This window comes from Saccopteryx bilineata, chromosome 5 (genome assembly GCF_036850765.1).
Source record: "Saccopteryx bilineata isolate mSacBil1 chromosome 5, mSacBil1_pri_phased_curated, whole genome shotgun sequence".
NCBI classification, from domain to species: Eukaryota; Metazoa; Chordata; class Mammalia; order Chiroptera; family Emballonuridae; genus Saccopteryx; species Saccopteryx bilineata.
This window is the reverse complement of record NC_089494.1, coordinates 53,833,623-53,857,244: the sequence shown is the minus strand read 5'-3', so window position 1 is coordinate 53,857,244 and position 23,622 is coordinate 53,833,623.

Sequence of the window (23,622 nt, the reverse complement as noted above, 5' to 3'; positions counted from 1 at the left end):
GTAAGTCAAAAGAAAACTAAATACTGTTAAATAATCTTTTGCCTATTTCCAATTTGGGATTTTTTTTTTCTGTAATGATATTAAGTCTATTTTCTCTCAACATAGAAAATATAGAGCAATTCCTTCTAAGTCTTGATTTCAATGAGTGAGAGAAAATATGATACAAATATTTTGGTATATATTTTATGCAAAACTAAAAACTAGTATTGATGGTTTTTGTTTATTTTAAAAGTGTGTTTGGAAGTCAAAATGAAATAGTCAATGAAACAAAATGATTAATAAATTTAAATATAAAAGTTATGAAAATATTACAAATCATAAATTTAAAATAAATTTGTTACACATTTTGTCACTCTACTATAGATTAAAAGATACTATAGATACAAAAAATAAAAATTATATCAAAAACATTGAAATACTTAAAGTTTAATTAATCATAAGAAATAATATTTAATTTTTAATTACAATTAAGGAAAATAAACTCTTGAATACTGGAATAGTTATACACAAGGCTCCTTTTGTGTAGATTCTTACAGATACTGAAGAGGGCTTTTTGGCTTTTAATTAGACACAATAATGTTAAGTGTTAACTCTAAACTGAGGGTTGTTCTGTGATGTAAAAAGATGCTTTCTAAATGAAGACACTATTGCTTAATCAAAGTTATATTTTTTATTTATTTTAATTCATTTATTGATTTTAAAAGAGAGAAAGGGGGAAGGGATGGAGAGAGAGACAGAACATTGATCTTTTCCTGTATGTGCCCTGACCAGGGATCAAACCTACAAACCCTGTGTTGTGCAGATAAAATATATTATTCTCAGTTTATTAAAGATGGCGCTGCCCATGTGGAAGCCCATCACCCAGGTGATTGCTTGGGATGGGCGTGATTGTATTGATGTGTGTTGGGGGAGGGCTTTCGCTCCAAAAGGTTTTAAAAGGAAGAGAGATTACGTTGTTTGGTGAGAAGAGGGATTACATTCTTTGAGGAGCCCATGCTGTAGCAGAGTAGAGTAAGGCCACGTGGAGGAGAGGAGAGGCAGCCAAGATGGAGGAATGCTGAAGGAGAAGCCAGTTAGTGCAGAGAAAAAGAGATAGGGAACAGAGGTGAATAAGGCTGGTGAGCTAGAAACCTTTGATTTTAGGAAACTCGGATAAGTCAGTAGCTTTGTGAGCACTGAATGAGTGGGTTTTGAAGCCCAGTATGTGTTTTTACTTGCCTGCTGTGTGCAAGCTAAGATTAAAGGTAATGGCCCACCAGTTCTTGGCTCCATTGTTTCATTACCGGCTGTCTGAATGTAATGCGAACCTGCATGGGCCAGGTGGCTTTACACTTTATATATTGGGATGATGCTTTACCCCACCAAGCCAACCTGCCAGGGCCCAATACAAAATTTTAAAGGAGTATCAGGACTCTTTGGGAATATCTCAAGATAGAAATGATATCAGTTCCATTTCCTTCCCCTTAGTACTGACTGCTTTTAAGATTTCCTCTTTAATAATGGTTTTTAGCAATTTAAAAACAATTTATCTTGCTGTAATTTGAGTTTCTTGAATGACATTCTAGGATCTGTAGGTTTATACTATCATCAGATTTAGAAATTTTTTAGTCATTATTTCTTCAAAATTTTTTTTGTCTTTCTACCCCTCCTTTCCATATATTATAATATATTATTCTGTTAGTCTTCAGGTCACTGTGGTTCTGTTCTTCCTTCATCACCATACTATGCTTCATTTTGGATATTTCTATTTCTATGTCTTCAAGTTTATAGATATTTTTCCGTATAGTAGCTAATTTGCTGTTAATAATATTCAATACAATGTTAAATTCCAATATTACATATACTTTTATCTCTAGAATTTCCATTTGTTTATTTTATATCTTCCATTTTCCTCTTTACTGTGTTTTTGTTCTTCTTTGAATCTTTGAACCTATTTACATTACTTATGATAGCTGCTTTAAGTCTTTGCTAATTCTATCATGTCTGTTATTTTAGGACTGTTTCTATTAACTAATTTAGTTTTTGGTTATGAGATATATTCCCATGCTTCATCATATAACCAGTAATGGTGGGGTTTTTTTTGTTTGTTTTTTTGTTTTTTTGTGACAGACAGAGAGAGAGAGACAGAGAGAAAGACAGATAGGGACAGACAGGCAGAAAGGGAGAGAGATGAGAAGCATCAATTTTTTGTTGCAGCTCCTTATTTGTTCATTGATTGCTTTCTCATATGTGCCTTGACCAGGGGGAGGGGTTACAACAGAGTGAGTGACCCTTTGTTCAAGCCAGTGGCCTTGGGCTCAAGCCAGTGACCATGAGGACATGTCTATGATCCCATGCTCATGCAAGGGACCCTGTGCTCAAGATGGTGAGCCCCTGCTCAAACTGGATGAGCTCATGTTCAAGTCGGCAACCTCGGGGCTTCGAACCTGGGTCCTCCATGTCCCAGCCCAATGCTCTATCCACTGCACCACTACCTGGTCAGGCTGGCCAGTGCTATTTTAAATTATGATTTTATAGCATTGAGTGCTAAATTTTATGGTATTCCTTTAAAGAGGATACTACTCTGCTAGGGTAAAATGCTTGCAAAACAGCTTGATCCTTTTGAGGCTTGCCTTTGTATTTTTCATACGGTCTACAAACCTTTAATCCAATAACGAACCGTGAAATTTCTGGTGTTTCTTATGAATGCCATGTTGTTATAAAGTACCGTACCCCAGATTCTGAAAGGCACCATACCTTACTCCATCGGGTTTACGTAGAGACACCAAGTCCAGATGAATTTTGAAGAGTTTTATTAAAGGAGGAGATTTATTAAATATGCTGGCTGCATATGGCTGACACAGGGCAGCAGACCCAAATCGTGTGCCAGCCCCCAAAATATGTCAGGAGCTGTTTTATATACCCTTGATCACACGTGCGGGGGAGAGCATGACATCATGGCACAAGCTGACAACATTTGTTTTAGGGTAACACAATCAAAGATGTTTACAAATCTTTTAGGGTTCATCTTCCCTCATTAGCCTAGAGGTAATTTACTTTCAAGATTCCAGAAAGGGGGAGGAACTACAATCAATGCAAGGTGGTAGGTAAATTCTGTCTCTCATTGAAAGAGAAGTTTCTCGGTTAACCTTTCTTTTAGATTTAAGTGACCCATTTTTCTTGCAAGCCAGAAACTTCTACATTCTTCTTTATCCACAATGCAAAGGAAGGACAGGACAGGAAAGCCTGACCTTTCTTCCTAAAATATCAATATTAATTTTCAGCTTTTTGGTACCTTACTACAATGTGTGGTTTTTTTATTTTTGTTTTTTTAATTTATTCATTTTAGAGAAGAGAGGGAGAAACAGAGAGAGAGAAGGGGGGAGGAGCTGGAAGCATCAACGCATCAACTCCCATATGTGCCTTATGTGCCTTGACCAGGCAAGCCCAGGGTTTCGAACCGGCGACCTCAGCATTTCCAGGTTGACACTTTATCCACTGCGCCACCACAGGTCAGGCCATACAATGTGTGTTTGACAATATTTCTCCACTTGGACACAAACTCAAAGTATTTCCAGATTTACATGATTTTTGGGTATAGTTTAGTTTATAGCCCCCTAGTAACTCTTTTATTTCTTTTTAAATTTTTTGTTGATTTTAGTGAGAGAGGAAGGGAGAGAGAGAAGAACATCAATTTGTTGTTTCACTTACCTATGCATTCACTGGTTGATTTCTGTATGTGCCCTGACCAGGAATCTAACCTGCAACTTTGGTGTATTGGCATTATGCTCTAACCAACTGAGCTACCTGGCCAGGACCCTTAGTAATTTTTTTCTCCCAGGATTTTTTTTTTATCTGGCCATTTTAAATTTCACCTTACTCACCAAGACTGGTATTCTACTAATGACCTTTATAAAGATTTCTAGAGCTTGTACTTTGCATAGCTTGCTCCTCTTTTGTAATCATCACTGCAAATTCCAGCTGCCTCAGGCTCCCTCATGTCTGAGCTCTGTCTTCTCAACTTACTGTAACTATTAGGATGTCCTCCCTGTGCTGCAGTCTGGCAATTGCTAGAGCAACCAGAAGGTTTGGTTCCCTTCCCTCAGAGAATGCAGTTATTTAATATATAAATGTTAAGCCTAATCCGGAAGGACTTGACATGTTGAAGACATGAACAAAATCCGTCGATTACACATCAAAGCTTTATTGTCTAGCTTGGCCAAGCGGCAGCAACTCCAACAGAAATCTGAGGGAGAGTGCGCTGGCCCTTTGTTCTACCTAGTTTTTATATGTTTGTAAGTGGGAAGTACAGAAGCAAAAATTGCAATTAGGTGTCCTTTACCACTATTGGTTATAGTCATATGTCCTTGAACATGATAGGACCATGTTCAATTTGCAAGCCATACATCTTTTTGGAGAAAACAAAATTTATAAGTCAACACAATGGTAAGAAGAAGTCTCTTTACATATTAAAAGGCATTCCTATATTTTCTAGTGTTTATCTGCCATCTCTCTGTTCAGAGTCACAGCTATTAACCACATGCATTTACATAGGAGAGGTAGTTTCCGTGGGGACAAATGCCCACAAATGGCTTATTACTATAAGAAAAGGTTTATTTTGCCTTTTCTCTTCCTGCACCTGGCTAGCCATTCACCCCTTTCCCCACAGGTGTGGTGGAATGTCTGGGAATCCATGTTTTCCTTCCCTTTGCATTTACAATACAATGCCAAGGGCCATCCTGATTTTATGCCAATCACACAGTACAGAAATTATTCTCAAAAGTTCTCTGCACACTTTAACCCAAATTAATTAAATGTTCTTCAAGCCTCTTAAAATATTAATATTAATTCTGTAGCTTTTGGTACTTTACAACACCTGCGGGTGAAGTGGTGCAGTGGCTCCTCATAAACACAGTTGTTTCATCTATTTTGTACAGTTTTCAGTTTTCTATATAGTTGCTTACAGGATGAGGGTGAGTTCTGTAAGCAGTTGTACTTTCACAAAGGGATGCATCAATTAAAAAATATCCAGAGTAACAATACTATACCAACAAAAATACTGTGTTTTCTTACTTAAGTATAGCATGGTTTCTTGGAATAGTAAGAATGCCAACAAGTGAGACAATAGAGCCCCCACATCAGCTCTTGCTAGTGTTTCAGATGCAGTGAGATTTTCTGTAATTCCTGAGGAGCCACTGAGCCACTTCACTCGCAGGTGTTGTAAAGTACCAAAAGCTACAGAATTCATATTAATATTTTGGGAGGCTTGGAGAACATTTTATTAATTTGGGTTAAGGTGTGCAGAGAAATTGTGAGAATAGTCTCTGTACTGTGTGATTGGCATAACCAGGATGACCCTTGGCATTGTATTGTAAATGCAAAGGGGAGGAAAACATGGATCCCCAGACATTCCACCACACCTGTGGGGAAAGGGGTGAATGGCTAGCCAGGTGCAGGGAGAGAAAAGCCAAAATAAACCTTTTCTTATAGCAATGAGCCATTTGTGGGCATTTGTCCCCACAGAAACTACCTCTCCTATGTAAATGCATGTGGTTAATACGTGTGACTCTGGACAGAGAGATAGTAGATGAACACTAGATAATATAGGAATGCCTTTTAATATGTAAAAGATATCTTTCTGCCATTGTGTTGACTTGTAAATTTTGTTTTCTCCAAAAGGATGTATGGCTTGCAAATTGAACATGGTCCTATCATGTTCAAGGACATATGACTATAACCAATAGTGGTAAAGGGCTCTTAATTACAATTTTTGCTTCTGTACTTCCCACTTACAAAACTATAAAAACTAAGTAGAACAAAGGGCTGGCGCACTCTCCCTCAGACCTCTGTCGGAGTTGCTGCCGCTTGGCCAAGCTAGACAATAAAGCTTTGATGTGTGACCGACACACCTTGTTCGTGTCTTCAATGTTTCGGGTCCCTCCGGATTAGGATTAACATTCCCATTCCACATCTAATTTAGGAGCTTCTTCCTTACAGGCCTCTGCTAAGGGCTGCAGCAACTCCAACTGGAGCATGCAGAAATTTCTCCAGCTGGAGATGAAGGAGCTATACTCAGGGTGCTATCATAGGTCTTCTCAGATTGAATAGGCTCTATTGCCTTCTACTCTGGCACCCATGCCAGTATGGCATGAAACACTTTTCGAGGCTGCCTCCAATTAGAATTCCAGGCCATCAACAAGTAAAAGTTCCTTCTGTCCATAGAACTGAGCTATTTACAAGTTTTTGCCATCTAGTTTAGTGTCTCACTGGCCCTCTCGTATACTTGGAGAAAAGGCAGAGTGGAGGCCTCTCTGAAAATCTATGGCTCACTTACTCGCTCTACTCACCTTCAGGATTCTATCCACAAGCTTTACACTGAATTGTTTTCCCCTCAACTTGGTATGTTGAAGCCCTAACACCCCCTACCCCAGGGGTCCCCAAACTACGGCCCGCGACAGCCTTTTACCCGGCCCCCGTCACACTTACGGGGATTCAGCTGGTTCCCTGATTCATTTCAGTTGTAAGCGCTCTGGTGCTTACAATTGAAATAATGCGCCCACCGCTATACAGGAACTCTCTTTCCTGTATTGCGCTCGGCGCTCACTGTCCTACCTAGATGATCACATCGCGACGTTGTAGCACGCGACGTGCGTATCTAGGCCTGACAGACTGAAGACTGAGGCTCCGGGTCCACAGCGCGGCAGCAGCTGCCACACTAGGTAAGTATATTTTTTATTTATTTTTTAATTGGATTTTAAAAATGGACCTACATTGTGGGCAGAGACCTGGACCTACATGGGAGGCAGAGACCTGGATCTACATGGGGGGCAGAGACCTGGACCAACATGAGGGGCAGAGACCTAGATCTACATGGGGGGGCAGAGACCTGGATCTACATGGGGGGCAGAGACCTGGATCTACATGGGGGGGCAGAGACCTGGACCTATATGGGGACAGAGGGCATGGACCTACATAGGGGGCAGAGGGCATGGACCTACATGAGGGGCAGAGGGCATGGACCTACATGGGAGGCAGAGACCTGGATCTACATGAGGGCAGAGACCTGGACCTACATGGGGGGCAGAGGGCATGGACCTACATGGGGGGGCAGAGGGCATGGACCTACATGGGGGGGCAGAGGGCATGGACCTACATTGTGGGCAGAAACCTGGACCTACATGGGAGGCAGAGGCCTGGACCTACATGAAGGGCAGAGAGCATGGGACCTATATGGAGGGGCAGAGAGCATATATATATATTGGTATTTAACTATTATCAATTTGGAATCCCTAGGAAACAATGACGTCAAGAAAGAGAAAAATTGACTCAGAGTTCCTATTCAAAGAACAGTGGACTTATGATTACTTTTTCATGCAGTACAAGGAAAGAGCTGTGTGTTTGATATGTCAGAATATAGTGTCTGTGTTCAAAGAGTATAATTTGCGTCGACACTATCAAACTCAACATAAAGATAAATATGATTGTTTGGTTGGAGAAGTGAGAAAAGATAAAATATTAAAACTGAAAAATTCATTGTCAACTCAGCAAAATACTTTTGTGAAGCAGAAGCAGCTAAATATTTCATCACTGTGAGCAAGTTTTCAAGTTGCCAAGCTAATAGCATGCACTGGCAGACTATTCGTGGAGGGAGAATTTGTTAAAGAGTGCCTTCTTTCTGTTGCCAAAGAGATGTGTCCAGAAAAGGCAGACTTATTTAGTACAGTTAGTCTTTCAGGATCTACAATAACACGAAGGATTGAAGAAATGGGGAACAATTTGCATCAGCATTTGCAAAACTCTGCGAGAAAACTTTCTTATTTTTCCTTGGCACTCGACGAGAGCAATGCTGTTCGTGATTCTGCACAACTTCTAATTTTTATTCATGGGATGAATGACAATTTTGAAGTCACAGAAGAGCTTGCTGCACTGCAAAGCATCAAAGGAACAACTACGAGAGACGATATCTATGAAAAGGTTTCCCAAACTGTGAAGGATTTGGAGCTGGACTGGGCTAAACTATCCAGTGTGACAACTGATGGTGCGCCTATTATGGTGGGGCCTAAGAAAGGAGTAATTGCTCGCATTAACCCAGAGATGGACAAACTTAACCATTCTCACCTAATAGCCATACACTGCCTCATCCACCAACAAGCATTATGTAGTAAATCACTGAAGTGGGACTCTGTTATGAAAATTGTGGTACATTGTGTTAACTTCATTAGAACTAATGCACTAAACCACAGGCAATTTCAGGAATTTCTGTCTGAGCTAAATGTGGCCTATGAAGATGTTCTGTACTACACCGAAGTCCATTGGCTGAGTCGAGGGAGAGTTTTGAGACATTTCTATGACTTACTTCCACAGATTACAGCTTTTATGCTTTCAAAAAACAAAGAAGTACCAGAGCTCAATGATGCAGAATGGAAATGGCACCTCGCCTTTCTGACAGATGTAACAGAGCTACTCAACAGTTTCAATGTGCAACTTCAAGGAAAAGGGAAGCTCATCTGTGATATGCAATCACATGTAAAAGCATTTGAAGTAAAATTAGGCCTCCTTATTAAACAAGTGAAGGAGGAAAATTTCTGCCATCTCCCCTTAACTCAAAATCTGTTAGCGGAAAAACCCTTGATTGCATTCCCAAAAGAAGTATGTGTGGATTCACTGGAAAAGTTGCAAAAGGAGTTCCAATTTATTTTGGTTTTTTTTTTTCATTTTTCTGAAGCTGGAAACAGGGAGAGACAGTCAGACAGACTCCCGCATGCGCCCGACCGGGATCCACCCGGCACGCCCACCAGGGGGCGACGCTCTGCCCACCAGGGGGCGATGCTCTGCCCATCCTGGGCGTCGCCATGTTGCGACCCTCCTGGGTGTCGCCATGTTGCGACCAGAGCCACTCTAGCGCCTGGGGCAGAGGCCACAGAGCCATCCCCAGCGCCCGGGCCATCTTTGCTCCAATGGAGCCTTGGCTGCGGGAGGGGAAGAGAGAGACAGAGAGGAAGGCGCGGCGGAGGGGTGGAGAAGCAAATGGGCGCTTCTCCTATGTGCCCTGGCCGGGAATCGAACCCGGGTCCTCCGCACGCTAGGCCGACGCTCTACCGCTGAGCCAACCGGCCAGGGCAGGAGTTCCAATTTAGATTTAAAGAGCTTCATCTCCATGAACAGGACATTCAGCTTTTCCGTAACCCATTTTCTATTGACATTGAAAATGTGGATTCAATTTACCAAATGGAACTGGCTGAACTGCAGAATTGTGACTCTCTGAAAGACGCATTCAAGTCAAACAACTTGCCTAATTTTTATGCCTCTCTCTCATCAGAGACATATTCTAATATCAGGAACCATGCTCTTAAAATGTCAACAATTTTTGGCAGCACTTATGTCTGCAAACAGACATTTTCTAGGATGAAAAATTTAAAATGTCCAACCCGATCTAGACTAACTGATGAACACTTGCATCATTTGTTGTGGCTAGCAGTGACAAATATGGAACCGGACATTGACTATCTGATTAGCCAAAAGCAAGCCCATAGTTTCCATTGAAATGTTGGTAAGTTTGTTGATTAAAATTTACTTGTTCTTTATTTTAAATATTGTATTTGTTTTTGTTTTGTTTTTTTACTTTAAAATAAGATGTGTGCGGTGTGCATAGAGATTTTCATAGTTTTTTTTAGTCCAGCCCTCCAACGGTCTGAGGGCCAGTGAACTGGCCCCCTGTGTAAAAAGTTTGGGGACCCCTGCCCTACCCCTCAGTGTAGCTATGTTTGGAGTAAAGGAGTACAGGTAGACCTCAGAGATATTGCAAGTTCAGTTTCAGAGCACTGCAAAAAAAAAAAAAAAAAGTATCACAATAAAGTGAGTCATAATTATTTTGCTGGTGGAGGGTCTTGCCCCCCCAAACCCCACCCTCACCCCCCACCAAGTGAGGACATAGAGAGAAGGCAACCATCTGCAAGCCAAGAGGAAAGTCCTCACCAGGAACTTAATCGACTGACACCTTGATCTTGGACTTTCCAGCCTGACAACTGTGAGAAATAGATTTCTGTTCTGTTGTTTAGCCACCCTGTCTGCAGTATTTTGTTACTGTAACCCCAGCAGTCTAAGACACCAAACCTAAGGAAGCTTTTGTCATATTTTTGTTTCCTTTTTTGGGGCTAGAAAATGCCTCCTGTCATCTCCTATATTCTTCTTATTTATATATATTTTAGTAAAAACTATTCTCAGCCTTCCAGACTTTGTTTCTTGACATTTAAAGGAAAGATTGTGAAATTAAAAACAAAAACAAAGCAATAACTTCTTTATCTCAATCTCTTGTCTGGCTCTTAAAATTGAAAACTAAATTCAAGTCGGTTCTTACTAAAACTGATCTTCAGAACCTAATTTTAGAATCCAAAAGCCAAACTCTGACCTCTGATTCTTTCTCCTTTTGAATTATATATGTCTTAACCCCCTCTAGAGGTAATGAAGAGCTCTAGTTAAAGAGAAATAAGATTAAAAAAAACAAAACAAAAAAACAAGGAAGTGCCAAAATGAAAAGCATAATCATGTATTTCAAAATATTATTTCATCACACGAGTATAAAACAAGGTTGTCTATCCATGCATAAAATAATAATTGAGAAAAACTAGGTAACAATAATGTTTTGTTTTTTTTAAGTAGTATTCTCTTATTAGCTGTACTCTTCCTTCTCTCTATCCCATGGTACAACTAGAACTCAGGTAACAAACTTCTCTTCTTCTTCAGCAGGGTCTCTGCTATGAAGCTCTATAGCAGTACATACTGGGCCCCTACACTGGTCTCAGGATTGCTGCCTATCTGACATTTTCCATGTCTCACCTTGGAGTGTAACTCTGGCATCTACTGAGGTCTCCCTATCTCCTCTTACTTCAGGGTCTTGGTGTCTGAGGACTTCTCTAGCTTGGGCTGATTAAAACCTATGCCATCCCCCACAATATGATTATTTTATGTGGTTTCTATGTAGAGTAGTCTTTCTTATTTTCTCAGGTGACTCCAGGTGTTATGTACTGCTTGATGTTTTATTCAATTTCTTGGAAGATTTAGAACAGTATCCTCTATGGTCAGAGTCAGAGGACAATCCATATGGCATCACATGAGGTCACCTTGAAATAACACCTGTTAGTACAAAATCAGTCATTTTCCTATGATTCAATTCAAACATTTTCTTATTCCTTTCCCTGAGTTTTTAACATATCTTTTCTATTCCCTGAGAGGTTTTAAGGTTGCTTTTATCCTAATCTTTTTTGGGAAAATTTTAATTCCCTTTTTTCTTAGAGTCTATTTACAACTTCCCCTCAGGGAACATCACAATCTTCTGCAAATGTATGTACTAACATGTTAGACTTTTGGGTTAATATGCAACTCAGGTCTTTCTGGAATCCAACCAAGGCTATTAAAAATGGCAGAGAAGTTTTATTGGCTTATATAACCTGACGTTGACTTATGAGCTGGCTTCAGGGTTGGTTTGAGTCAGCTGTTCAGTCATGTCTTCAAAGATCCAGTTTCCTTTTATCTTTTCTCCGTCTCTCGTAGGCTCAGCTTTTTTCTTAAGCCTGGTTCTACTCTGTGGTCTGCTTTGATGGCTGTGTCCACTCCCAAGGCCATGTGCTTCTCCATGCACATCTAGTGGAGGAAGAAAGAAGCATTCCCAAGAGTGTTCTTCGAAGAAGGAGGGCAACATTTTTCCCTGAAACCACAAAAAATACCTTTCCTTTGATCTCATCAGCCTGCCATTAGTCATCCTGGAACAAATAACTGTGACCAAGGAGAAAGATTATATTCATTAGTTTGGGTTTCAGTCACTTTCCCCAATGCTAGTGTGATATGCTCAAAGAAGGTGAAAATATCTGAATTAAAATGTAGGTAGGACTAAGGAAAGGGAGAGTGTGGAGAGTAACCACAATGCCCAGTATGTCTAACTACTCAGAAGATAATAAATATCTTGGAAGTAAGGGGAAACATACTGTGTACTGACTAATGCTCAGCTTTGTGCCAAGCAATATGTATGTTCCTGGCACTGTTGGAGAATATCTGCCCAGGCTTTAGCCTTCTTTCTTTAAGCATTTCCCTGCCTTCAGGGTTGGTCTCTGATAGTATGTTTCTTAGACACCTGTTAGAGATTAGGCCAACTGTCTTCTTTCCAGCAGTGGGATTCAGCTGGTTTGCACTGGTTCAGCAGAACCGATACTTAATATTTTGTTGAGTTCGGCAAACCAGTTGTTAAAATGGCACTTGTAATCAGGGTTTTATCAAAGATGGGCACCTGGGCAGTTGCCCAATGTGAAAATTACAAATTTACATTTCTTACTTTTTTTAAAAAATTCATCATTCATCTGCATAACAACATATTGTAAGCACCCGGAGTGAATATTCATTCTATCTATAGGTGAAAAAAATTGCAAGTGAGGATGCCAATCAAGGAGCAATATGGAAATATCTTAAATAACAGTTTTATTGTTTTTTGTCAGGTATCATTTATTTTAAAACTCTTATAATCTAGTTTTGTATACTTTTTATTGTTCTTATTTAAGTATTAAATACATTAAATAATAAACTACCTTTTGGTATATGGTTTTTTATACTTAAAATGGTCATTAGGGCAGAGAACTGGTTATTAAAATATTATATTTGAATCCCACCACTGCTTCTTTCTCTGGGAATTTTCTAGTGAATTCAAACTAGTCTCTTCTGGTCTGTGGGAGCAAACATATGATGCTGGAAGCTGTGAGTGGCCGTTGATGTGTGTGCCTTGAGAAAGAGCCAGTCTGAGGAGAGGGAGGAGAAAAAAAAGAGTAGATTCTGAGCAGAGAGAAGCACAGTTAAGGTAGTTGTTTGGCCCCAGAGAGGGAAAGATAGAAAAAAGTGTCCCTGGTTTCCAATGACCTTTATATTCAGCTACACCTTATGCCCATAATCTCTGCAACAAGTTGTCAAAATGGAACCCAATGACAAAATACAATATAATGGATTCCAGAGAACATCACCCAATGCTCCAAGCACTTTACTTTAGTATGATTTCTTAGGGGATAAAGCATCATTCACCTTGATTAAGTACCCCAGGTGGTATAAGAAAAAATAGTTGGAGATTGAAGACATGTTTTTTGTGTGAGCTTTATGTAGTATTCTCTGCTCCCTCCTCTTGGGAATAGAAGGATATTTTATCTTCAGTTCAAGCCAATGAGTGAAAACTATGAGGGGAGTTTGATATTGGTGCCCTGGAAAGTGAGGGTTGTAGACAATAGTGTTTGACTTAAGTCTGAGAAGTCTGGAGTTAAGAGGTGCAAAGACAACCCACTGGTGTCGCATGTACTTCTACTCAAATTGGCTCACAGGGAGAAAAGGAGACATTTTCCAAAAGTGAACTGACCTGGGTCATCTTAAAAGGAAATCTATTCCAAAAGGACAGCCTCAGTGGGTTGTGATACACAAAGAAATGGAGAGCTGTTGCTTTGTTGCTAGATGCTCGGAACAGGGCTTCCCAGAAGAGGGCACTGTTAGGGGTGCAAGCCTCACCGGGGATCCTGAGTGAACATCTCCAAAGAATCAACAAGAGTGTTTAATGGTGGAAGAATGTCCCAGTAGAGCCCAAGCTGTACGTCGATCAGGCGTCCCTGATTTGACTTCCCTGTGCAGTGGGACACTCCTGCTTATTGGCAGGGCTGGCAGCCTGTTCGAGACTACTCTTGAGGCGGCTATGAGGATGCTACTGTTAAGTGCCACCAGAGGAAAAACACGACCGACACATATGAGTTGCAATAATCACACAGGCAATTTATTACTCACAAATCCTTTTGGTGTGCCTGGGTACAGCTTAAGGGGGCCCCATCGGCATGCTCCTCTTGGCTGGCTTTAGTCAGAGCTCAGAGCAGCGTGGAGACAGTCCACATCAACGTTGGAGTCTGGGCGACTACTGCAGCAGGGGGCTCCTCAGCTTTAGTACTCTTTCTGGCCAATCCCTTCTAACAAGTGTCAATCTACAAGATTATCACCTCAAACCACCTTTTTGGGAGTTCCTCACAGGGAACCCCTTTTATGTCAATCTACTAAAATGTTTACATTAAACTATTTTTAAGATGTTCTTATTTTCATTAATTTACAAAGTTAATGTAAATAACACCAAGCCACTTCTTATTTATGTATAACTTCACACACATACTAACTGGGCTCTGCTTGAAAGTCAGAGTCTATCACATTACAGAGTTATGGCACCAAGTTACTTCTTATCTATGTATAACTTCACACACATACTAACTGGGCTCTGCTTGTAAGTCAGAGTCTGTTTATCTCATTACAGAGTTATGGCACTAAGCCACTATATTAATTCCTATCCAATTGGCATAACTTTACTTAATTTTAATAATTATTTTAAATATCCTTTTAATTACTTTTATATGTCTTCCATATTTTTATATTTCTATATATTTAATTACTATAACCTTATATTACTACAACAAAGAGTCAGCAATGCTTCAGTCCAGAGGGTGCTGAGGCCCCATTACACTAGACCAGCCATGGAGACTGTGCTCTTTCTTCTAGTCCTTTGCTTCCTGGCTGACTTCCTACAGCCCAGAACCATGGTTTACACAGGAGGAAAGGACACAGAGAAGGAACTGGTTAACCAGCCAACCATGGCTCTCTCTACTCTTCACCCTGAGCCACCACCCTGGGATTTGACACCCAGGGAAAGCTTGACACCAAATGAGAGTTAGATACATTATTTCTTTACTACACATGACTCTAGTTTTGCAATTGGAACTTTTAATGCCAAAACATTATCTAAGAGTGAATATAAAAGCTATAGGCCTACAAAAGTTTTATCTTTAACAATTTTATCATTTACATTTTATTACTGACTGGGATGTCACATAATCATTTTAATGATTCTGCAAGGTGGGTATGATTATCTCAGCAGGAATCCTTGTTTCCACTCTGTAACTGAGGAAACTGAGACTCAAAAAGCATCATGAAGGGGAGTGTCTCATGAAATGGACTTTAAAAGGAGGACTGGGTTTTCAGTGAGCAGAGATGAGAGAAAGGGAATTCTAGGAGAGAAAAGAATCAAGAAACTGATTCTGAATAGAGTGTATTCCAAGAACTGTGGTAGTTTAATTTGGGTAAAATATAAGCTTTGGGCAAGGTTAGGGTAAGATATATCTAGAAACCTTTTAGAATAGTAGAGTGGCAGTTCTTTAACATAACTCTTACCTCGTATCTCTCTCTACAATTGCCTCCTTTTCATTCTCTAAAGGAAAAGAAAAGTATCCATTCCATTTGACCAGTGTGAGAATGTACAATTTGGAAAGTCAGGGTTATGTGCTAGATCCCACAAGGTATAGGGGGAAATTGAAAGATAGGTAGACATAGTTTCAAACCTATTATTATTGTAAGGACATAGTATTTCTCAAACTCAATTTCCTTGTCTGTAGAGCAGGAGATCATTCCACAGGACTACTGTGATGGATGAATAAAATAAGATGAAAAGAAGGCAGGTATATAAAATAACTTTGTGATTTTAAGTCAATCACTGGCATCTTAGGTCTTGTCCCTCAGTTTTCCCTTTCCATTGTGTCAGCAATAACACCTCCTGTCAACATTTAAAGTATATCACCCTTGAGATTGTCTTTAAGGCACAGCAAGATATTGTTTTCTTATAAATGCTCAGTATCAAGTTTAACTTTCTTTGTGTCCAAAATCAAACGTTTTATTTTAGTTACATAAGAAATGTCCTTTTGGTAAGGGTAAAAAGGACAATTAAACTAAAAGTTATATATATTGAATTTGAGATTGTTTAATGGCTTTATTTAAAATGAATAGAAAGCTACTTAAGGAAGGTAGCAGTTGTAGGCTTTCTTTTCTTAGGAAATCAATACTCATAAAACTCCAGGTTGGAGTTGAAAATTAAAAACCACAGTAAGTTTATTTTAAAACATGTAGTCTGTCATCTTTATTTTCCGTTTGGATAATGTAGTGTTTATACCCAGAGGTCTATCTAGGTGGCTGTAACTCTTTCACTGACTTTGAAGTGAACTTCATTGGGTGCTAGAATCAGAACATTAAAGCTTAGAGATCACAAAGTCCAACTCTCTCATTTAAAAAGAGTAAATTGAGGTCAGAGAGGAAAGTGACTTGCCTGGACACCTCCTCTGTTTCCTCCAAGGTGTAAAATGGAGTGGATCACTAATCACTGGTTAAAGAAAGAAAGAAAAAAAAAAATCTTTGCTGCTCTTCTTCCAGATACTGTACATGCTTCAAGCAGTTGTCTGTGTGAGAAGCAGGTCCACTGCTACTCAATGCCTGCAATATAAAGCATCCTACTCTTGTACTTTCTCATCTGCAGATTCATTTAAAACCATTTCCTTTTTCGAGGTCATCTACTGCATCCATCACCTCTCCTCCTCCAACTTGCAAACGTACAGATGTATCAAAGTTCAGAGATGGTCAGAGGACTGCCTGTTTCTTCAGAGCACCCATTCAGGATACCAGGAAAAAAAATTACTTTTCCATTTATGTTTATGTCTTAGTTTGGTTGTCCCAAACACAATTTCAGTATTTACAAAAATTTTGTTTATGTCTTTCGGTGTGATTCAGATAAGGAGACTGATTTTATTTGTATTGTTTCCTTTAAGGCTATGTGGACTGGAGAATAATTCACAGCCAATGAAAAAGTTAATTGTTGAATAGAATGAATCAACTTTGATGGTTTGTAATGTTGGAGGTTTTTGTCTAGAAAAGAGCTAAATCGGATACACCAATAAGCTTTCTGTTTGTTCTATGTGGGAGAGACCATCTGTGGCCCCACTTTACTGGTGTGAGCACAGTGGTCATTAGGTTGAAAGGGTGGCAATTCAGCATTTTTATAAAACCAGATACCTTTCTGGAGTTTCTATAATGAAAGACACCTCCATGGAATCCCTTTCATCTGTTCTCAAACTCCTTCTAACAAGGCCAGTTCTGCTGCTCACGCCATTTTGTTCACGCATGACTTAGCGCCTTGGTTCGCGAACTGAGCCCACGTGCCCCGGCGTACTGGCGGCGAACTCGGCAGCGAACTCTCTGCAGCACCGCAGGAGTGTTTTAAACTGTGGAGAGCAAGCACAGCGCCATCTGTTGGAAATCATGCCAACTGCTAATAAGTTGTTTGGACCTAGTAACTTCATAAGCGGAACTATAGGTATTTCTTTTGGCCTGGGGGTACTGTGAAAAATTTACTGAGACCTCAGAAAGCCATTAACCAAGAAAGTTTAAGAACCTTTGAACAATATTAACAGACGTCAGAAAGATCACAATTCACAGAGACGTTAACAAAAACAAAAAATTGTGAATACTCCACCCTTTTATTTATTGCCTTCACACTTCCCCATTCTGTTCTCAGCTATGTAAACAAAGGCAGATATCCATGGTCAGCAGCCAAACTCCAATTTCTTGCCTGTGATCAGTTTACTGCTACTTTATTGAATTCTACTTTATTATAAATTCTTTCTATGTATATCTTTCTATCTGTATCTGTGGATGATATTTATCTGTACATGCATATAGATTTTTTTTCCCTAGAGAATTCTTTAAAAATTATTTTTAAAAAGTTAAAGATATTGGTTTCATGTTACAGAATATGTTAGTGGAAGCTGTGGTGTTCTCAAACTGCTAACTGAGGACCATGAGAAATGTGGCTTTGGAATCAGTCTTAACATAGATGAACTCTTGTCAACTTTACAAGCTCTTTGATGACAAATAGTCCATTTATTGATATTAAACAAAGAAAATAAGCAGATGCTATTGAGGGTTTTTTGTTTTGTTTTGTTTATAAAATATTCTGAGATGTTCAGATGAAAGGTGTGACTCATAGGAAGTGCCAAGTATGAGATAAACTGTCCCGCAAATTCACAGCTAATCCTTTTCAATGTAATAGAAACTTGATTTTTGAAAAACCCCTTTATCAGAATCCTGTTCTCATCAGCGGTGCCTTTCCTCTTACACTTGTTTCTTTTATCTTTCCCCTTTACCATACCTTCAAATTGGTTTAAATCATTGGACAATTACTTAGGGGACACTTGCACAAATATAGTTTCTTTTTATAAAAGTAAAGGTCATGTATGAGTATTTAAATGTGTACATCCCTTCTCTTTCAGTATTTGTCCACCAAGGAAATAGATGGTAGGAAAGTGTTTGATTGTTTAGTCTCACCGCTACCAACAAAAAACAGTTCTATTTTGGTCTGTAACACTCTTTATATTAAAATGTTTTCTAGGCAGTACATATATATGGTAATTCAAAGAGATCAAAGTAAATCTCTACATAATTCACATGTGTTTGTATGATAATGTACTTTCATAATATTCCTATGCTCAGGTGATATTCACCCACTATACCTTTATTTGAGAAAACTTAGAATTATAGGGAAGATCTTTTTCATTCTCTTCTTCATAAGCAGCACTTTTCCTGATAAAGAAAATAAAATGTCCTCAATCCTAGCACACAGAGATAAATATTATCAAAATATCGATGTGCTTCAGTCCAGCCTTTCATCCATGCTTGTATTTTTTTAATTTATTTATCTATTTATTGTGTTTACATAGATTCTAGTGTCTCCCCAAAAACATCCCCCTCCCCCATATTACCCTCAACATCTCCCTTACCCTCCTCCCAACAGCTCCCTGCCCCCTTCTCTTCAGGTTTAATTCCATTCCTCAGTTCACATTGTTCCTTGGATTTCTCAAATGAGTGAGGTCATATGATATTTTTCTTTCTCTGCCTGGCTTACTTCACTCAAGATAATAGTTTCCAGGTCCATCCATATTGTTGCAAAATGTATTATTTCCTTCTTTTTCATAGCCACATAGTATTCCATTGCATATATGTATCACTGCTTTTTAATCCACTTGTCCACTGACGGATACTTGGGCTGTTTCCAGATCTTCGCTATTGTGAACAATGCTGCCATAAACATGGGGGTGCATTTCTTTTTTTCAGTCGGTGATATGGTGTCCTTGGGATATATTCCTATAAGTGGGATGGCTGGGTCAAAGGGCACTTTCATTTCTAATTTTTTGAGGAATCTCCATACTGTTTTCCACAGTGGCTACACCAGTCTGCATTCCCACCAGCGGCGTAGGAGGGTTCCCCTTTCTCCAGATCCTCATGAGCACCTATCGTGTGTTGTTCTGTTAATGAGCACCATTCTGACTGGTGTGAGGTGGCATCTCATTGTGGTTTTAATTTGCATTTCTCTAATGATTAGTGATTTTGAACATTTTTTCATCTGTCTATTGGCCATTTGTATATCCTCTTTGGAGAAGTGTCTATTCATTTCTTGTGCCCATTTTTGATTGGATTATTTGTCTTCCTGGTGTTGAGTTTTACAAGTTCTTTATAAATTTTGGTTATTAACCCCTTATCAGATGTATTGTCGAATATGTTCTCCCATTATGTTTGTCTTTTTCTTCTGTTCATATTATCTTTAGCTGTGCAAAAGCTTTTTAGTTTGATATAGTCCTACTTGTTTATCCTGTCTTTTATTTCACTTGCTGTGGAGATAAATCAGCAAATATATTGCTGCGAGATATGTTGGTGAGCTTACTGCCTATGTTTTCTTCTAAGATGCTTACGGTTTCACAACTTACATTTAAGTCTGTTATTCACTTTGAAGTTATTTTTGTACATGGTGTAAATTGGTGGTCAAGTTTCATTTTTTTGTAGGTAGCTGTCCAGTTGTCCCAAAACTATTTGTTAAAGAGACTGTCTTTACTCCATTGTATGCTCTTACTTCCTTTGTCAAATATCAGTTGTCCATAAAGATGTGGTTTATTTCTGGGTTCTCTGTTCTGTTTCATTGATCTATATGCCTGTTCTTATGCCAGTACCAAGCTGTTTTGAGTAAAATGGCCTTGTAGTATAACTTGATATCAGGGAGTGTGATACCTCCCACTTTATTCTTCTTTTTCATGATTGCTGAGGCTATTTGTGTTCTTTTCTGGTTCCATATAAATTTTTGAAATATGTATTCTATATCTTTGAAGTATGTTATTGGTATTTTAATTGGTATTGCATTGAATTTATAAATTGCTTTGAGTAATATAGACATTTTAATGATGTTTATTCTTCCTAACCATGAACATGGTATATGCTTCCACTTGTTTGTGTCTTCCTTGATTTTTTTTTATCAATGTTTTATAATTTTGTGAGTACAAGTCTTTAACCTCCTTGGTTAAATTTACCCCTAGGTACTTTATTATTTTTGTTGCAATAGTGAAGGGAATTGTTTCCTTAATTTCTCTTTCAGACGTTTCATTGTTCATGTATAAAAATGCTTCTGATTTCTGTGTATTAGTTTTCTATCCTGCCACCTTGCTGAATTCATTTATCAGATCCAGTAGTGTTTTGACTGAGACATTAGGGTTTTCTATACACAGTATCATATCATCTACAAATAATGATAGTTTTACTTCTTTTCCAGTTTGGATGCCTTTTATTTCTTCTTGTTGTCTGATTGCTGTGACTAGGACTTCCAGTACCATATTGAATAAGAGTGGTGAAAGGGGGCACCCCTGCCTTATTCCTACTTTTAGGGGCATTGCTTTCGGTTTTTGTCCATTAATTATGATATTGCTTGTGGATTTGTCATAGATGGCCTTTATAATGCTGAAAAGTATCTTCCCTGTATTTCTACTTTGGTAAGAGTTTTGAACATAAATGGTGCTGGATTTTATAAAATGCTTTTTCTGCATCTATTGAAATTGTCATGTGGTTTTTCTGCTTCCTTTTGTTTATGTGGTGGATCACATTGATTGATTTACAAATGTTGTACCATCCTTGCTTCCCTAGAATAAATCCCACTTGATTATGATTTTTTTTATGTATTGCTGGATCCAGTTTGCTAATATTTTGTTGAGGATTTTAGCATCTAAATTCATCAGGGATATTGGCCTATAATTTTCTTTCTTTGTGTTGTCTTTGCCTGGTTTTGGAATCAGAATTATGCTCACTTCATAAAAGAAACTTGGAAGTGTTCCTTCCTCTTGAATTTTTTGAAATAGCTTGAGAAGGATAGAAATTAGTTCTTATTTGAATATTTGGTAGAATTCACCAGTGAAGCCATTAGTCCCAGGGCTTTTGTTTTTTGGGAGTTTTTTGATAACTGTTTTAATCTCATTTGTTGTAATCGGTCTGTTTAGGTTTTCTGATTCTTCCAGATTGATTTTTGGAAGATTATATGTTTCAAGAAATTTGTATATTTCACTTAGGTTGCTTAATTTTTGGCGTACAGGTCTTCATAGTATTTTCTTACAATATTTTGTATTTCTGTGTGTCACTTGTTATTTTCCCACTCTCATTTCTAATTTTATTTATTGGAGTTCTCGCTTTTTTTCTTGGTGAGTCTTGTTAAAGGTTCATTGATCTTGTTTACCCTTTCAAAGAGCCAGCTCTTGGTTTCATTGATACTCTGTATTATTTCTTTAGCCTCTATATCATTTATTTCTGCTCTGATTTTTATTACTTCCATCCTTCTACTACCTCTAGGCTTTTCTTGCTGTTCCTTTTCTAGTTCTTTTAAATGAAGGGTTAGGTTGTTTATTTGAGCTTTTTCAAACTTCTTAAGGAATGCCTGTAGTACTATGAACTTCCCTCTCAGGACTGCTGTGTCCCATAGATTTAAAGTTGTTGTATGTTCATCATCATTTATTTCTAGGAATTTTTTTTATCTCTTTGATTTCATTGTTAACCCATTTGTTATTTAATAACATGCTATTTTGTGTCCATGATATGAGTATTTTTTAGTTTTTCTATTGTGGTTGATTTCTAATTTCATGCCATTGTGATCAGAGAAAATGCTTGATATGATTTCAATCTTCTTATACAGTGTGTCCATAAAGTCATGGTGCACTTTTGACCGATCACAAGAAAGCAACAAAAGATAATAGAAATGTGAAATCTGCACCAAATAAAAGGATAACTCTCCCAGTTTCATACCTATTCAGTGCAGTTTGATGTGAGCTCACGCAAAGATTTTTTAGGGCTCCTTAGGTAGCTATCCCGTATAGCCTCTGCAGACTCGTCACTGACTGAAAGCCTACCAGAACAGAGTTTCTCCAACAAACTGCCGGTTTCCTTCAACTGCTTATCCCACCAAGTAATGTTATTCCTATGTGGTGGTGCTTTGTTATAAACGCTCCGATATTCATGTTGCACTTTGGTCACGGATTCAAATTTAGCTAGCCACAGATCACACTGAACTTTCCTCCGTACCGTCCACATCTTGACTGGCATGGCCGTGGGCTGCTCTGCTCTATACTTGGTGTTACATCATCATCTGCACATGCACACATGCTGCCACATCATCCTACAGAAACTGGAAGGGTTTTCCTTTTATTTGGTGCAGATTTCACATTACTATCGTCTTTTGTTGCTTTCCTGTGACTGGTCAAAAATGCACCATGACTTTACGGACACACTGTATTTGTTGAGACTGCTTTGTGCCCTAACATGTGGTCTATCCTAGAGAATGTACCATAAGCACTTGAAAAGAATGTATATTTTGCTGCTTTAGGGTGAAAGGATCTAAAGATATCTATTAAATCGAGTTGATCTAGTGTGTCCTTTAAGTCTTCTGTTTCTTTGTTGATTTTCTTTCTTGAGGATCTATCTAGTGATGTTAGTGGGGTATTGAAATCTCCTACTATCATAGTAATGCTGTTGATCTTGCCCTTTATATCCATCAAAGTCTACTTTATATATTTAGGTGCTCTCATATTAGGTATGTAGATATTCATGATGGTTATATATTCCTGTTGGATTGCTCTCTTTATCATTATGTTATGACCTTCTTTATCTCTTACTATAGCCTTTGTTTTAAAGTTCATTTTGTCTGATATAAGTATTGCTACCCCAGCTTTTTTTTCATTTCCATTTGCAAGAAATATTTTTTTTTCATCTTTTTAACTTTAGTCTTCTGTATCTTTGTTTTGAGGTGTTTCTCTTGTAGACAGCATATGTGGGACCTGTTTTCTTATCCATGCAGCTACTCTATGTCTTTTGATTGGATCATTTAATTCATTTACATTTAATTTTATTATTGATATGCAGTTTATTGCCATTTTGTTCTTTAAAGCTATATTCTTCTTTTGCTGTATTCTTTTACCCCTTTGTTCTGTTTACAACAGGCCCCTTAACATTGCTTGTAGCCTTGGTTTGACTGTAATGAATTCCTTGATTTTGTTTTGGTCTGGGTGCTTTTTGTTTCTCCTTCAGTTTTGAGTGATAGCCTTGCTGGATAAAGTAGTCTTGATTGTAGGCTCTTGTTCTGCATTACTTTGAATATTTCTTGCCATTCCCTTCTGGCCTCAAGTGTTTCTGTTGAGAAGTCAGATGTCATCCTTATGGGGGCTCCTTTGTAGGTGATAGCCTTTTTTCTCTAGCAGCTTTTAATATTTTCTCTTTATCTCTTAGCTTTGGTATTTTAATTATGATGTGTCTTGGTGTGGATTTCTTTGTGTTTCTCTTTAATGGAGTTCTCTATGCTTCTTGAACTTGTGTGACTTTTTCCTGCATCAATTTTGGGAAGTGTTCAGCTATGATTTGATTGTACAAAGTTTCTCTCCCTTTTTCTTTCTCTTCTTTTTCAAGATCTCCTAT